This window comes from Dasypus novemcinctus, chromosome 21, assembly GCF_030445035.2.
Source record: "Dasypus novemcinctus isolate mDasNov1 chromosome 21, mDasNov1.1.hap2, whole genome shotgun sequence".
Classification (NCBI taxonomy): domain Eukaryota; kingdom Metazoa; phylum Chordata; class Mammalia; order Cingulata; family Dasypodidae; genus Dasypus; species Dasypus novemcinctus.
The window spans coordinates 17378606-17397012 of NC_080693.1; the positions used below are offsets into that span (position 1 = coordinate 17378606).

Here is an 18407-nt window from a genome sequence, read left to right on the forward strand (position 1 = left end):
CTCCCAGAGGATCTTTACCTGTAATGTTTGCTCCCATTCCAGATGCCTGTAATATTTGCTCCCATTCCCTGGTACTGCTCCCAGTTTCTAAACTGTCTGCCTTCTTAATAGTCACTACTACTGAATTGCACTGAAGACTTTTGCAGTCTGGCAGGTTATTACCTTTATAAAAGGTTCTCTTACCCTTTAATGGCCTCAAACTTGGTGAGCCCCATCCCATATTCACAGTCCCTCCTTTATACTGGATAGTCCACCATACATCATCTCAGAACAGGCAAGGGGGGGTTGACTATAATCATTCCCCACTGGTTCTATGCATAGGTATTTATTTTCCCCACTCAGCCATCACTGGTGCTCTAAATTGCCAGTCTGCAACTTGGTAGGCATTAAACTGCCTGGTCTGGGACTCCAGACTTTCAGTCATGTTTATAACTAATTTGATGGGGCTAGTTGCTTCTAGGGTTCAAAACATTATGGCTAGTAAGATTATTTTCACCTGTAATTTAAGTTCTGAATTCCTCCTTTCGTATTCCAACAGGACTAGGGTCATTGTTGACTATGACAATATACAGTTCCACCCCCTCCCACCCACAACCCCCCAATTATTGTCTTTTCAGTGTGATCTTTAAGGGATCTAGGGCTGAAATTATTTTCCAAGTCTTGAAGTTTTTGGGTACTTACTGTCCAGTTCAGGTACTGGATCTTTTACTCAAGTCCAGCCTTTTTTTGCTGTTTGGACTACTGTTTCAGTTGTCAGCAAGACTTGATAAGGTCCTTCCCAGGCTGGCTGGAGTTTGGACTCTTTCCATGACTTGATTAGGACCCAGCTGCCAGGGTGGTGTTGGTGGACTGCAAATTCAAGAGGTGGAGTCTGAGCCAGCAAACCCCGATGTCTTGAGGGATGACAAAGGAGAAGACAAGGTCAGTACATAATTTGAAGAAAGAGATCCTTCGACTCAAAGTAGGGGAGTTCTCCAGGCTTCCCAGGGAAGGGCAGACCAAAAAGCATTCCACAGGGAGAAATTCCCAGTTCTCTCCTAGGGGCAGTCCAGAATCTTAACAGAGATAGAAGTAAACATTTAACCCATGGTAATTTGGTTTCTAAGACCAACTAAGAGAGGTGTTTTAAGACTTGGTTTATTTTTTCCACCTTCCCTGAGGATGGTGGGTGCCAGGGTGAAAAGAAGTTCCATGTGACACCTAGGCCCTGCAAAATATTTTGCAACACTCTGGGATGAGAAGGGACTACCATTGTCTGAATCTATGTTTTCTACTAACCCATATCGGGGAATGATTTGTTCAAGGCTAATTTTTGAAGTCCCTGATGTTGTAGCTGAAGCTAGAGGATATGCTTCTACCCACCCTGTCAGGTGATCCACAATAACCAGAACACACTTTAGTCGACCTACAGCAGGCATTTCAGTATAATTAACCTGAATGTTCCAGAATGGTCTGAGGCCGGGTTCCTTCCCCCCGGCACCTGCTTTCTTAAAACTTTCTTATTAACTCTCTGACAGATTATGCACCATTCACTTATTTGTTACACTATAGTACAAAGGCCCACATACCTGAAATGCTTAAGGACCAGGTCACATATGACCTGTACTTGCCAATGACTCCCTTGGTGAGAAACTGCTAGTACTTCCCTCATTATTTGTTTATTCAACATCTGCTGGTCGTTTGGCAGAAGCCATTTCCCTTGGCTATCTAAGGTTGCCCCTAATTGTTCTAGTTCTTTTACTTCCTTTTCAGAGAATACAAGGATTCCAATTTCTTTTGGGGGTGGAGGGTATCAGGACCATTAGTTCCAGAGGGGAACAGAGGGAAGCCTCTTTGGCTTTTTCATTAACCAATCTGTTGCCTTTTGCTTTAAAAGTGTGATATTTCTGATGCTCATTTATATGTACTATGGATATTTCTCTTGGTAAAAGCAGACTGGCTAACACTTGTTTTACCAGTTCCACATGGACTAATTCTTTCCCTCTGTTATTAATCAACCCACTTTCTTCCCAAATTTTTCCAAAGATGTGGACCATGCCAAAGGAATATTTAGAATCTGTGTAGACTGTATCATCGTTTTCCTCTAACAATTTAAGGGCTTGATTTAATGCACACAGCTCACAAATCTGAGCTGACCAGTCATTGGGCAGGTGGCCAGCTTCTTTCATCTCACAAATTTGCCCATCAATAATAGCATAGCCATTGTGCCTTTTTCCTTCCAGGATCCTAGAAGACCCATCTATGAACAATTTTTCCCCAAATGTGAGGGAAGGTTCCTTAGGTCGGGCTGGACTCAGGTTTGGTATTCAATTAAGTCTAAACAATCACATTCAGGAGTTTCTACCTGATTGGACTCTTTTCAATGAAAGAAGCTGGGTTCAGACTATCACCAATTGTCAGTATTAAATCGTCCTTTTTCATTAGAATTGCCTCATATTTCAGAATTCGGGACTCTGTCAACCACTTTCTGGCTTTTTGAGACAAAACAGACCTGATTTGATGAGGGGTGCTAACAACTAAGTCTCCTCCAAAGGTCAGTTTCCTGCTTTTTTCTACTGAGAGAGCAGTTACTATCATGGCCTGAACACACCCTGGGCATCCCTTAGAGATAGGGTCCAGAAATCTGGAAAGGAAGGCCAGGGGTTTCCTTTGCCCCCTCTCCCTGTGCCCCCCCCCCCCCAGATTTGGGTTAGGAGCCCTAAGGCTGTCCCCTTATGTACTGTAACATACAGATAGAAAGTTTTTTCGAGGGAGGGGAGGGCTACTATAGGGGCTTGCACCAATGCCCTTAAAGGCCTTTACTTCCCTCTCCTTACACTCTAATTTGTCAGGCTCCTCCTCCAACTGTCTTTGGTATAACCCCTTGGTTTGGGATGTATAAAAATCTATCCATAATCTACAATATCCCACCAATCCCAAAAATCTTCTTGGTTCTCATTTTGTCTGGGGAGAGATAATTCAGTAATGGCCTGAATTCTTTCTGGATTTATCTTCCTCCTTCCCTCACTAATGAGATGTCCCAGGTATTTGACTTCCTTTTCTACAAATTGTTAGCTTAACTTTTGACACTCTTGGCCCTTGATCTCCCAGGAAATTCAATAAACTCTTTGTAGTTTGGGCCACAATCTGCCTTTCTTCACCTGATATTAGTATATGATCTACATATTGTAACAGGGAAATTTCAGATGGGACTACAAATTTCTCCATACTTTTTCGAGTTCCTGCCCAAAGAGGTTGGGGAATTCTTTGAAGCCTTGGGGTAAAACTGTCCACCTATATTGCTGTTTTCTTCCAGTAGAGGGATCCTCCCACTCAAAGGCAAACAAGTCTCTATTCTCTGGATCAAGGGGACAAGCCCAAAAGACCTTTAGATCTACTACACTAAATGATTTACGATGGTAATTGATCTTACTAAGTAGAGTGTATGGGTTTGGGACTACTGGGTGTCCAGCCTGAACAAATTGTTTAGTGGCCCTTAGATCTTATACCATCCTCTAATTACTGTCAGATTTCTGAATGGGCAAGATAGGAGAATTGAAGTGGGACTATTAAGAGATTTGCAATAATTAAGCTGTAGCTCAGTTTCCCCTGATATGCACTGGGAAAAGAAAAACCCCTCCCCTGTGTCTGAGGGCATGGCAGGCACTTTCCCACAGGTTAAACAAAGAAATCTCGTAGAGACAAGAGTAGAGGGAGATAGAGATCTTCATCATCTGCGTATCAGAAGGAGATGGAGATCTTTACTACCTCTACCTGTATATCAGAGAGAAACCGAGATGGAAACCTTCACTATTTACATAACCTTTCATTCCTACAGATGAAAAGAAACATCTGCTCCTGCAACATTCCAAGAAGCCATAAACTCCCTCAACCCCTCCCACTACCTCACTCCGACTCTAAACCCCTCTCCCACTATCATTTCCCCACCTAGAAAAGTTGTGTATAAATTCAAATCACCCCTTCCAGGAGTTGGCTGAAGTCTCTCTTCAGACCCCCACCATGCTGGTGGGGGGACTAAGTCTGTTCTTCCAACTCCTTCTGTTGGGAGAGCTTCTCAATAAATACATTTTCTGCCTGTAGTCAATCAGTCTCCATGTCCCAGTGATTGCCATTTTTCTCCAACAGGGACATACAGGGCTCCAAGAGTCCATTCCGAAGGAGGCCTTCGATGATGGGTTGAAGTCCCTGTGATGTGGGCTATGGGTGGAAGGCTCTTTTTCTCTTCAGAGATAACCTAAGCTGTCTGTCCTGACTTGTGGGTGTGGGACAGTAAGAGGCTGCAGTCCTGCCCTTGGTAACCATAACAATGACTCCAATCCTGGGAGGACATTTAGCAACACAAACTCTATATACATATCAGTCAGTCTAGGGCAACTCTGATGGTGGTGATGGCAAAACTTAAAGAAACTTAGACTTGGCCTCAAATGAGAAATATAATAGCCTGTGCATAAATTCAAAATCATCTAATTCTGTATCCAAGTGTGCCTAGTCTCTAGAAACCCAGTTAAGTGATATGAGCTTTAAATGTTCAGAAAAGATATAAGACTAAATGTATATTCAAGGTTGCATCCAGACAGAAAATAAGCAAGATGCTAATTCAAGCTCACCCGAAATGTGGGCGATATGTTAATTTAAAACCTATCTGGTCAGGCAAAGACTTAACTAACATAGAAAAGTAGTTTTCTTTAATAAAAGCACCATTTAACTCCCCACCCTGTATAAAAGAAACTTGAAAATCTTGTTCCAGGCTCGGGTTTAAAACAGAAAGCTCCTGAGTCCTGCTGGCCATCAACACACCATTTTTCCTTCTCAAAATCATTCCTGAGTCCTGGCCTTTCTATACACAAATAATTGAACCTCTCTCAACTTCTACAACACCTGCTTCCCCTTAAGAGGAATGGGATATTGTCTTCAACAAATAACTTCCCTTTCCTTTTTCAATTTGATTTTAATAGGGCGTATCTGCAACTACCCTCTATTCCCTATCACTCACACTTCTTCACTGATATTGTTTTCATTTTCTTCAGTGAGCAGGGCTAAGACTACTTCTATCCGCCCATCCCTTACTTTCAAATCCAGACCCATGAATACTGATAAGCCCCATCCCAACAAATAACTCCCAGCTTCTGGTATGTACAACAGAGAGACTACAATTTGATTGTTCTCCCAAAAAATATTAGTGGGAGAAAGAACGGGAACCTCAAATCCTTCTCCTTTTACTCCTGAGACTGTAAGGGAACTGCCAGAGAGTTTGATCCCTTTGGGGAGATGAGACACAGAGGATCATGCTGCCCCAGTGTCTATTAAAAATGCAATTTCTTCCTGATAAGGGTCCACCCTTAGATTTACTAAAGCCTCCTGGTGGGCTTTAGAAGTAAGGAATCTCAGATCCCCCTAATCCTCAACATTCATGAGGCGGACTACCAGACTTTCTTTAAACTCGGGCATTCTCTTGTGAAATGACCAGGCCTCCCACAGTGACAGCAGCCTACTGGAGCCCTGCATTCTCCCCACCCCCTAATCTAAATAAGCCCATTTTGCATCTTTATCTTGCTTCTGCCAGTTCCCTCCCTGAATAGTCTCCAACCTTTTCTTAACCATTTGGTCACTGTGCTTACCATAACCCTTGCTTTCTGTTTCTGCTTTTCCTCTCTCCTTACACATACTTTCTGGGAGTCTCTCAAAAACTCTTCCAATGGCTTATCCATCCATCCTTCTATTTTCTGAATCTTCTTCTGCATGTCAGGCCAAGACCCCTTCATGTAGCTTTTAACATTCCCTGAGCCACAGGATCATCAGGGTCCATTCCTGAATATTCCTTCACTTGGTCCCTTAATTCTTGTAGGTAAACAGAGGGAGTCTCGTCCTTCTCCTGGGCTACTTCAAAGGCCTTATTCAAGTTTTGAGATTTGGGTAAAGCCAATTTGATCCCCTGTATAATGAGGTCTCTATGATCTTTTATATGTGCTCTGTCCCCCAGGTTATTATTCCAATTAGGGTATGTGTTTGGAAACTTCTGCTCTGCTACCATTACCTCGTCGGGGTGGATGCTGCCTTTCCCACTCCTTCATAGCTGCCCTCTGCATCATTCCTCTTTCTTCTCCCGTAAAAAGAATATTTAGTAAGGACATAAGTTTGGGCCAGGTATATAAACAACGACCTAGGAATTGATGTACTTGCCCAGCCAGCCCCGCTGGATCTTCCATTAGTGATTTCATCTCCTTTTTGAAGTTCCTTACTTCAGTACTCCTTAGTGGAACATTTACATAGTCAATCTTCCCTGGCCCCATTGGTACTTCTCTCAGTGGATACAAAGGCTCAATGGAGAACTTTGCTCTTTCACTCTCTTCTCCTTGGGTGCTCTGGGGAATGAAAAATTTTGTCTATCTTTCTTACACTGTTCCAATTCTTTCCTCAGCTGTTGGTGGGTTGTAACTGGTAAGGCTGTTGGCCCTGCTTAATTCTCCAGTTCCCCAGGGTTTAGAATGATTCTATTGGGCCCTCCAAGTCTAATGGCCCTTCTCTCGGAGAAGAGGAGAAACATAAGGAGAAGGGAGATTCAACAGGGGGTCCAGTTTTAGTTTCTGCAGCTTTTGTTTCTGCAGCCTTAGTTTCTGCAAGCTTAGTCTCCGGGTCTAGATTTTTAGCTTTCATAGGATAGAGAGTGGCCTCCTTTGGCTTTAACCAGTACATGGCATAGTCAGACTCTTCTTTGGAGAAGGGTATTTTCCCATTAACATACAGTACAACATCGGCACAAAGTCAATCCTCATCTGGCCTGTATTTTGGCCAGAATACACCAGGCAGTAAAATACTTTCCTTGGTCTAGACACAATAGCAGTATTTAATCATTTTCTTCTTGTCTCTTCCCCTGGCCCAATCACTATCAGTCCAATGCCTTAACATCCTCCCTAATGGACTATCTAGAGGAATATTTCCGGGGGATCTACAGATACCCCCTACCCTTTTTTCCCAGTTGAGTGGCTGCCTCTATTCCTGATTTGGAATCTTGTCTGGATCTCTTTCTCTCAAATCTTTCACTTTGTCTGTCTCTGGCCCTTTCCCTTGTGGGAGAAGGAAAACATGAATTGGGCCTCCACACTCACTTTGCGCAGTATGTCATGCATCTCATGCATGCACACTCAACCTCAGACTCATCAGAAATTCCGACCTCCAAGGTGATACTTAGGAGCCTTTGCTCTTACTTTGGTCCATGCATGGAATCACCTGGTCAACAAGAGGCAGATTTTCCCTTCCCTCTTTCTCATCCACAATCAGGAGATCTAAGCATCTGTTCTCAGGTTTCTTGGCTGTCAGAGGCGAGGCCATGCCAGAGGAGTCGAAGACCGCTTAAACAGTGGGATGTGCCTCCTCCTCATCCACCCCAGGGGTCTGCTCTCTGAAGCTTGAGAATCCTGGATGAGCCCCCAATTGTTGTAAGAAAAAACCTCCTTCTGGAAGAAAATAAGGCTCACCCAATTGTGGAGAAAAAAAAGAATTTATTCTCAATCTTGCAAGAAGGGGTGCATTACCAGAAAATGTAGCTGGTGCCCTGAACAAAAAAAATGACACAATTTATACCCCTAAGCCTAGCACGCAAGCCCTTCCTCTGTTTCTCCACAGGCTGGATACTTCAGAGGTTACAGCCTATTTGAGAAGTCTAACCTTCCCATGCGTATTTCCCAGTTTTTGATTAACTGCTTCCCCGTCACATTCCAACCATTTTAGCTTTTACCTTCTCCTTTTGCAAAATATGATATGGAATTTAGTGCTGAACTGGTATTGACTTAGCACTCTCTTGTGCATCCTTTTTACTGGCTACAGGACTGGCTTAAGCTGGTTTCCTTTGTTCCTGCTTAACCTGGGAGTGAGAGGCTGAGGCAGTAGGCTGCCAGGTTACATTAATATTTTTTTCCTTTATGTGAAAACAAAACTAATCTCCATTTCTTACACTAATAAATCACCTTTGTTCAAGCCAACCCATTTCATGGTGTTTGATTAAGTAGCCTAGGAACCTAAAACACCATTAGGGTAAAGTAATCAAAACTGTGTAGCATTGGCAAATGCTAGACAAACAGACCAATGGAAAAGAACTGAGTCTAGAAATAGATCTATATGATGTGCTAAAGTGATTTTTTACAAAGGGGCAAAGGCAATGAATGAACCTCTTTTCCAATGAATGGAAAAAAGGCAGGCTTTTCAACAAATGGTGCTGAACAACTGGGCAGTTATAAGCAAAAAATAAACCTTGATCTGTATCACACACTAGATAAAAAAAAAAACAACCAACCCTCAAAATGGACTGCAGACCTTAATGTAAAACCTAAAACTATACAACTTCTTAATGTAAAACCTAAAAGTAGGAGAAAATTGTTGTGACCTTGCATTAATCAAAGAGTTCTTTGATATATCACCAAAGCACAATTCATAAAAAAAAGAAAAAAAAATGATATACTGAGCTTCATCAAAATTGAAAATTTTTGTCAAGAACGGGTAGCCAGAAGCTGTAAAAAAAATATTGTAAATCACTTATCTGACAAAGAATGTATATCCAGAATACATAAAGAACTCTCAAAACTCAATAAAAAGAAAACAATACAATTTAAAAATGGGCAAAAAATTTGAACAGATGCTTCCCCTAAAATAAATAGGTGGCAAATAAGCACATGAAAAGATAACTAATATTAGGAAAATTTAAAATGGCTCTTAAGGCGGCAGACTTGGCCCAGTGGTTAGGGTGCCTGTCTACCACATGGGAGGTCCGCGGTTCAAACCCCGGGCCTCCCTAACCCATGTGGAGCTGGCCCATGCGCAGTGCTGACGTGCGCAAGGAGTGCCATGCCATGCAGGGGTGTCCCCCGCACAGGGGAATCCCCACGCACAAGGAGTGCACCCCGTAAGGAGAGCCGCCCAGTGTGAAAGAAAGTGCAGCCTGCCCAGGAACGGCGCCGCACACACAGAGAGCTGACACAACCAGATGACGCAAGCAAAAGAAACACAGATTCCCGTGCCACTGACAACAACAGAAGTGGACAAAGAAGACACAGCAAATAGACACAGAGAACAAACAACGGGGGGGGGGGGGGGGGGGAGGGGGGAAGAGAGAAATAAATAAACAAATAAATCTTTAAAATAAAATAAAATGGCTCTTAAAAAAAATCTGATAGCAACAAGTACAGGCAAAGATGGGAAGCAAAAGAAACTCACAATTTGGGAATTTCTGAAAAAGTTAAACATACAATGAAATAGTACTCAAGAATAAAAAGGAACTAACCACTGATATGTGTGACAACTCAAATGAATCTCAAACGTGTTATGCTAAGTAAAAGAAACCAGACTTAAAGGTTTTCTATGGCATTTTAGAAAAGGCAGAAAGGACAGAAAACAGGTCAGAGGTTGCCAAGAACTAAGCATCAGGGAAAGAACTGACCACAAAGGAGTTCGGGCAACTTTTTGGATGTTGAAACTGTTTTATATATTGATTGTGATGGTGGTTACATGAGTGTATGGATTAGTCAAAACTAATAGAACTGTATGATATAATAGGTGAATTTCACTGTATGTAAATTATTTCCTAATTGAAAATGAAAAAAAGGGGGGGGAGAGGAAAACATACGTAAGAAAAAAAATTTAACTTTTTAGAAATCATATTGGTGATGGAAGTACTGGTATTATTATTCTGAAACGTGTAATAAAGTAAAAAAATGAGTAAATACGCCATATTATAATTCTATAACAAAATATTTTCAGTTCCAAGGAACTAGAACAGTTTTCTTCCACATCTTTAAAATTCATTCTGAATGACAAAATTTTCATTTACTTTGACATCAGTAAAGATTAATAAACTCTTCCATGGCAATATGCCATGTAGATACTGCTAGTCAACCATGCTTAACAATCAAAATGTGCAATGAACATTTTAAAAATTTTATAATCAGAATAAAAAATATTATTTGAAATTCGGTATATTCACATTGATCTGAAATGTGAAAAAGGTAAGGAAAAAAGACTGCAAGTAAATAAGCCAAAACGATACTGAGACTTCTGAAAGCTGGGACTGAGGTGTTTACCTTTTTTCTACTTTTCCATATATTATGTATTCAACAAGTAGTATCCATATTTACATAGGACCTTAGTTAGGATAAAATCCCAGGGTGGCTGTCCACACGCCCAGATTCTAATCTTTGACTTGGCTGCTGTAGAAATATGACTACAGGCAAGGCACTGGAGCACAGTCAATTTCTGTTAACTTACTAGCAAATGAGGCTATCCACATCTTACGTACGTGCCCACTTTCCCCTCTGACATCATGCAGAAGAAATCGAGGCCAATACCCCCAGAGTCATCATTTCACAAATATTTTTTCTGGATGTTCTGACTTCATCCAAACCCCATCTTCCCAAAAACTGCAGAAACCCCGGAGCTAAAGGAGAAACTTCACTGCCAGTGGTCGCCAAGCCCGTGTCATTATTTAAAATAATGATGGGTCCACGTTCCTGCTGCGAACTTCAGCGCCACAGACCACTCAAGCATTTCCCAACCAACGCAATGATCCACGGCCATGCCACGGAGAGAGGAGCGATTTACAAGTGATTACTGGGAATGCCATAACATGTACCAGCAAGGAAAGGCTGGCTCCGGTGAATCCGAGGCCCGAGAGCGCGCCCACCTGTCGGGTAGCGCTGGTCATCAAAGGCGAAACCCAGGTCGGTCCCAGGCTGCTCAGAAGCCAGGGCGGAAATTCTCCCCCAGCCTCGCCCTCGAGCCCTAACTGCCTTCTCCCCCAGCAAAGGCCCCGGCCTGGAAGGAGGAGGAGAAGGCCGGGCGGGGGCCGGCCCGCCTCGCCGAGTGACAGCCCGGGGCCCGCTCCCCGCGCTCCCGGGCCCAGCGCCGCGCCGCCCGCCAGGCCCTCCGGGGAGGGGCGGCCGCCCCGCGCCAGGCGAGGGGGCCGCGGAGGGCGAGAGCCCACGGCCCTGGCCAGCACTGAGGCCGCGAGGAGACAGCGCCGACACTCAGGCCGGCGGCCCTGCCCCAGTCCTCCCAGGGGTGGGCGGGTCTGCTCAGGGACAGCGGCTCCGGAGCGAAACTGCAGGGCAAAGAATACCTGGCTGCGAAACTCAGGAAAACTGAAGGGCTTCGCAGTGCACGGCGGGAACGCGTCCAGCAATGGCACCCGGCCGCCTGAGCCAGGCCGCTAGGCAGCCAGTGCGCGTGCGCAGCCCAGTGAGCGAACTACGTTCCCCAGAATCCTCAGCGCCGGAGGCCTTCCCCTTGTTCTTTGCGTTTATAAGGAAAATGAAGGCTTTGATCAGCTCTGAAAAATAAAATTGAACAAACTTTTATTGAGATGACACCACTATGTGTCAAGCATGGGTTTAGCACTAGCGAGATATGCCACTAAAGAAAGCAAGCCTCTGAGAGAACAGATAGGCCTCCTGTAGTTTATTTAAAACATCAGAAACACACACCACACAGACTGTGGAGAAGTTGTAGCTGTGTGTCCACGCTTTTGCTTGTTTTCCATCCAAGCGAGGAAACACCGATATTGCCTTCATTATAACTTCTGGGTCTTTGATCTGAGCTTCCTTCCTTAGCTCCTCCAAATAACAACAAGTTTTCCTTTGCCACGGTTCCAAAAGATTATATTCTCCACAGCTGGCAAACTGAGAATCCTTAAGTATTGCAGAGCTGCTTTCCTCAATGATGAATCCATTTCCTCTCTAACCCATTCCTACCTTGTGTACCTTGAATTAAACATAAAAACACATAGTCTGGTGCTTTGATTATGTATGAAGCCCACGCACAGGGTCACCCCCCTCCAGATTGGGATTTGCCTGGAACTATAAAGCTCAGTGAAACTGAAGACTGGGCAAAATTGGGCTCATGGGATCTCAAAGTATATCATAACCCAGTGGCCCTTGAACTATGAGATGGGAAATTCAAGTGGGAAATTGAACTTCTGGAGATGAAATATACAATCTCTGAAATGAAAAAAGTACTGGATTGAATTAAGGGCAGACTGGAACCACAGAAGAAAAGATTAGTGAACTTGAAGACATAACATAGAAACTAGCCAAAATGAAACACAGAGAGAGAAAAGACTGAAAAATGAACACAGCTTCAGTGAGTTGAGGAACAATATTAAGCTACCGAACTATGTTAATTAGAGTTCCAGAAGAAAAGGAGAGGGTGGAGGAGAAAAAATATTTGCATTTTCAAAATTTGATGAAAATTATAAAACTGCAGATCCAAGACGCTTAGAAAATTTTAAACAAAAATAGGTAAAGAAAATGACACCAAAGGATATAAATTGTTGCTAACCGGTAATAAAGGAAATCCTAAAAACAAAAACAGAAACAGGCAGAGGAACAAATATATATTGGGGACAAAATAAATCTTATCAGAAAAATGCAAACCAAAAGACAATGGAGCGATACCTTTAAAGTTATGAAAGAAAAATAAAAAACTGTTAATCCAGAGACTTATACCCACCAAAATATATTTTCAAAATTGAAGGTAAACCAGTATTGAGATAAGATAGAGTAGAAACATTTCTCCCTATACCTTTTTCTAAGTACAACTAAAATCCTCAAAATTATATATAAAAGAATTATAAGAAGACTTTGAAAGTTGAACAAAAGGCAGACCATCTAGAACCTTATGATCTGAGTAAGGACATGGGGTGTTTCCTGAGGTTTTTTTTCTTTTTTTTTTTCTTCTGTATCCTGGGCTGGTTGCTGGAGAAGCTGGCAACCCAAAATGCGAGTGGGTGCAGGAAAAAAAAAAAAAAAAGCCCAAAGGAAAGCCTGTTCTCTGTAGCCAAAAGACCAAGGTATAGTCTTGCACAACAGAAAATTTGTAAAATAACTTTTCTCCAGTCAAACACATCAAGAGAAATGTGGCTCTATTTCCATCACTGTCAGCAAAAGCAGAATGGAGAACGTAGTCATCTTCCCCACCTGGCTGTCTTGAGGTGCCCCTCTGTCCTCTCTAGGATGGTGTCAAAGAAGGCTGTATAGGGAGCTATGAGGAAGTGCTCCAACACTTCTGCCTGGGTGATATAAGAGAAAGCCAATAGGCTCTGTGACTTTCATCCACAAAGGGCTGCAAAGGCCACCCTCCCAGATACATACTTGTATCAGTGGAGACCTTATGAGGAGCCTGGACGTCCATCCTCACCTGGTAATAATGAGGTCTTTCAGATTACTTCCTTAGAATTTTTTTCTTCAGTTCTTTTCTATCTCTGCCTCTTCCTATATTAAATGCCAAGTGGGCTTCTACCTTCAGACATTTCTGCTTATCTTCTCTCTGCCTGGGACACTCTTCCACCTATGTGAATTGTTTGCTCCCTCCCTTTCCATAGGTCTCTACTTAAATGTCACCTTATCAGGCCTTCTCTGATGGTAGCAGTTTGGCATTGTTTATGAACTCCAAAAATAGATATCGAATTATGTTTGTAAACTGGTCTGTTCCTCTGGGTGCATTAGACTACATTAAATTCAGAGGTTTTACTTTTACTTGATTAAATAACGAGTAAGGCTTTGATTGGGTCATGTCAATAGGACATTGAGTCCCCACCCCCTTGGTCAGTGGAGACTTATAGAGAAAAGACATGGCAGAGGACAAGGTTTGTAGTTTTGGGACACTGGAACCCCGGGAAGTAAACATAAAGGAGAAGAACACAGAGGAATAGAGATAGCTCCATAGACACAGCAGATGCCCTGGGAAGAGAGAGAGAGCCTGACAGTCCACAGCTGACCTTGTGGAGAGACCAGAGCAGCTGAGCCCAGAGAAAAATGAGCCCCAGGAGATAGATGAGACTTATCCCAGCCTACAGCTGATATTGGAAGCTAGGACCACAGAGCCTTAAGAGGAAGAGGAAAGCTGGACCCTTATAGACAATGACAGTTATCTTGCTCCAACACATATGCAACAGACGTTGGTGAGGGAAGTAATTTACACTGTACGGTCGGGTAACTGTAAGCTTCTACCCCAAATACCCTTTATAAAAGCCAGCAGATTTCTGGTATTTTGCATCAGAACCCCTTTGGCTGACTAATACACTGACCATTCTTTTTTTTCTTTTTGTCACTTTATAGTATACTTTATTATGAGAGTTCTGCAAAATAGTTATTTTATTTTTTTTATCTTTTTTCAAAGATACACACATCACACAAAATGTTACATTAAAAAATATAAAAGGTTCCCATACCCCACTCCCCACACCCTCCTACTCCTCCCACATCAACAACTTCTTTCATTAGTGTGGTATGTCATTGCATTTGATGAGTACATTTTGGAGCATTGCTACACAGCATGGATTATAGTTTATGTTACAGTTTACATTCTCTCCCAGTCCATTCAGTTGAGTATGACAGGATATATAATGTCCTGTATCTGTCCCTGCAATATCATTGAGGACAACTCCAAGTTCCAAAAATACCCCAATATCACACCTCTTTTTCCCTCTTCCTGCCTTCAGCAACTCCCATGGACACTGTCTCCACATCAATGACATAATTTTTTCCATTGCTAGAGTCACAATAATTCTACAGTAGAATACCAGTAAGTCTACTGTAATCCATATTTTATTCCTCTATCCAGAGGACCTTGGGATGGCAATGTCCACTCCACCTCTAAATCACTAGGGGGCTTAGATTCCACATGGCTGATGGATGGAATTCTCCTGCTTACAGCTATAAACTCTTTCGGTTCCCTGGTATGGTGGTTGACCATCCTCACCTCCCTGTTAGTTGACCTGGGTAAGTCCAATGAACCAGAGATAGGTGTTACAACTCTGCTGAGGCTCAGGGCCCAGCTGACACATAGACAATCCAGAGACTGAAGTCTCCTGAGCATACACCAACCCCAGCACCAACCACAGGTTCAGTAAAAGTGACAGAAGAGGCATGCATAGAGAGGTCACATTTGAGTCCAACTCCAGCATACTCAGGAGCACAAATTCCAAAGTAGGGCCCACTGACAAGGCACTGAACTCCAGAGCCATCTATCTTGACCATAGGACCTGGGTGTCCCCCTACCTGGGGTTGCATCTACTTTGGCTGTCTCTGGGATCCTGCTGAGATGTGCGCAAGCATGACCCCTCTGATGACCTCCCAACTCATTTTGAAATCTCTTAGCCATATAAACTCATTTGTCTTTACCACCTCCCCCTTTTATTCAAGGTCTTTTTCTAGTTGCATCACCAGCTTGTGCTTGGTAGTAATCCCTTGGCACCAGGGAGGCTCATCCCTGGGAGTCATGTCCCACGCTGGGGGGAAGGTAATGCATTTACATGCTGAGTTTGGCTTAGAGAGTGGCCATATCTGAGCAACATGGAGGCTTTCAGGAGATAACTCTTAGGCACCCTGAAGCTCTAGGCCTAGTTGAAGTTTCAAGCACACAGACTCATAAGCATAGTCACCAGTATCAAGGGTCCATCATTGGGCCATTCTTCTTCACTGGTCTTTGCCCTTGTACTAGGAGGATTATTGCTGCTCCATTAGGAAGTGCGACAGTTTCCCAGAATGGGAACTGAGCACTCCCTCAGTTGTCATGTGAAACTCTACCCCCATGTCAATACCCAAAGAACATATGAACATACCTATATACCCTATATGCATGCCCTGGAGAACTCCCTCCCACCCATGCATCCCCCTTCAGTGATACACCACATCAGTGCTCCTCCCTGACATAGCCAAACCACTCTATGATCCAAAACTTCTTCAAAAATCAAGTCTAATATCTTGCCAAATTCAATTAATAGGAAAATGAAATAGTAATGATAGGTTTAAAGATTAGAACTGGAATACATAATAATTCAGAAAAAAACTAAAATAAAGTAAAAAATAAATTGGGATATTAAAAAAATGAAAAATATCATAAAAATTTTTTTTTGACGTTTTGCCTTTCATTGCTGTAATAGGTGTTGCCCGGTATGTACAGTGGCAAGACAATCTCTTCCATTTTTTCCTCAGTGTCTACATCCTTTATATATATGTCTTTTAAAAAGTTTTAGGTCACAGTAAAGTCACATATAGAATATAGGGAAGTCCGCTATACCCAAAATCAAACCCTTTCCCCCCTTCCCCAGCAATGATCTTCTTACATGTAGATGTTACATTTGCTGAAACTGATGTGCAGATATTGAAACACAGCTACTAATCAAGATTCCATTATGGTTTACATTATGGTTTACATTTTAGACTGTACACTTTTATAAATTTATGGCTACATTATGGCTTACATTATGGTTTATATTTTAGACTACATACCTTTATAAATTTTTGGTGATATTAAAATGGCCTGTATCCATCATTGCAGGATCATGCAGAACATTTCCACTGACCCCAGCTACCCCCTCTTCCAACTATTCTATTCCTCTTTCCCTCTCCCCTTGGGGGACATAGTGACAACCAAGCTTCACTGCTTGAAGGAGAAGATTCATAGATACTTGCAACAATACTGAGGGCTTGACACACTAGTCTGTCCTCCATTGGGAGTCATGCACACTCTCCCCTGTTTGAGAACATCAGGCCTCCCCAGGATGGGGGCATAACACCTTTCCACTCACTGTATGAGTCTCCATCCACTGATATAACACACTATGACATGATGACCACTCACAAACTGACCATTCTTTTTAAAATAGCAATCTGTTGTCCCTCTCAACTACTCCATATCCTCTTGTCCTCCTTCCTTTTCCTCCACAGCCCGTCACTACCTACCACATTAGATATTGCTTTAGTTTGCCAAAGGGCTACCTGTGCAAAGTACCAGAAATCTGTAGGTTTATAATGGGTATTTATGGGGTAAAAGTTACTGTTCCAAGGATGTGAAAAGTCCAACTCAAGGCACCATAAGAGGTGCTTTCTCACCAAAGTCATCTGCCACATGTTAAATTAGGATGGTGGAGGATCTCTGCCTGGTCTCTCCTTCTCCTCCAGCTTTCCTCTCTGTGGCTCACCTGCTCTGCTTTCTTCCTGATTTCAGTTGCAAAGGTGGCATAGGGCTTGTCTCTTAGGGCTTCCTATATCAGTCTTGGCTGTTCTACTCTCTTCCCAATTTCAGCTATAAGCTGTCAGGCAAATGGCTCATCTCTTGGGACCTTAGTTGTTTGAGCCTTGTCACATGGCAAGATGAAAAATGGCAGAGCTCTCTTGTTTCTGTCTGAGTGAGTGTCCATTTTTATCAGACCCAGCAAGGGGATAGGGACTCAGCCTGAGTCCTGCCTCACTGATGTAGTCCAATACAAAGGACTTTTGCCCTATGGCAATCATAAGAAAATCTAGTCAAAGACCACACAGCTAAATTTAATGTAATCAATTTAATGCAATGCAACCAGATGAAGACATCAGTTTACAAATATAATCCTTCTCTTTTTGGGATTCATAAAATAATTTCAAACTGCCACATATATATTCTTATTCTCATTTTTATTGTTGGACTCTCCTCAATTAGAATGTAAGCTCATGAGGGGAGGATTTTTGTCCATCTTGTTCATTACTTTATCCCCAGTACTTAGATACTGTGCACTCAGTAAGTATTTGGCAAATGAGTGAATGAATCTCCCCTGCAACCTCTCCTGTTTGAGGGTGAGTGGAAATGGTTGGTTTTTCCATATCTCTTCCTCACTATTTTTATCCACATGTAGCTCTTCAGTCTGAAGAGTTTTTCCTAAATCCCATGTCGACATTTTGGAGAAAAAAGAGAGATCAGTCTCAGCCTACTCCTTCTTCCAGAATATCTCTTCTTGACCCCTTTTCTCTCATAGTCATGAATTCCTTCTCATCCAATCACTGCCCCTTTCCTCAGGTATCCATAACACACTTAGGACTTTTCTTAATGATTTTAGTTCTTTGGCCTTCTTAGATACAGTGTCATTACTCTCTACTTCCCTTCCCTTACTTGCATTTTGGGTCAGATAATTACCAAAAGCAGCTCATTCTGCATGATATCAAACTTATTACTCCATCTTTCTGACTATCTCCTTACTGCATCCTTCTGACAGGTTAATTTGCCCTCACCATAATCTCTGGTCCTCTGATTCCTTCAGCTTCTTGGGTCTCCACTGCTTTCCTACCCATCCTATATGGTCTGCATTCCACATGATTAGCTTTTTATTCAAAATTATTTCAGCCCCATATATTTCTTTATTCCTCTGATGTTTCTTTATGCCAATCACAAATTTTGAGTGGCTTTTTCCCCTATATTATATTTGATCTTGGTCTTTCTGCCTAGTTGCTAAAACAAATACCACACAATGGGCTGGCTTAAAAACAGAAATTAATTGGCTTACACTTTCAGAGGCTAGAAGGCTTGCTTTCTTTTGGGATGGGTGTCTTCTGCTTGATTGGCGATCTGTGGGGTTCCTTGGCTCATCCATCATACAACAATGCACTTTGCAG

General features: G+C 42.5%; 1 protein-coding gene across 7 annotated transcripts in view; it reads right to left on the reverse strand.

The window, feature by feature from the left end:
• Positions 1-18407, reverse strand: part of LOC101425908 (zinc finger protein 624-like) — a 68153-nt gene that overhangs the window by 37118 nt on the left and 12628 nt on the right. For 2 of the 7 annotated variants that reach the window (XM_071210306.1, XM_071210303.1), the window contains 2 exons: positions 11105-11314; positions 682-893 (listed from right to left, as the gene is read on the reverse strand). The gene's annotated coding sequence lies outside the window, so the exon portion shown is untranslated. Of the gene's footprint in view, positions 1-681; positions 894-11104; positions 11315-18407 lie in introns of those variants that run through there. The other 5 variants (XM_004469006.4, XM_058283443.2, XM_071210305.1 and 2 more) reach the window with 5 other exon arrangements.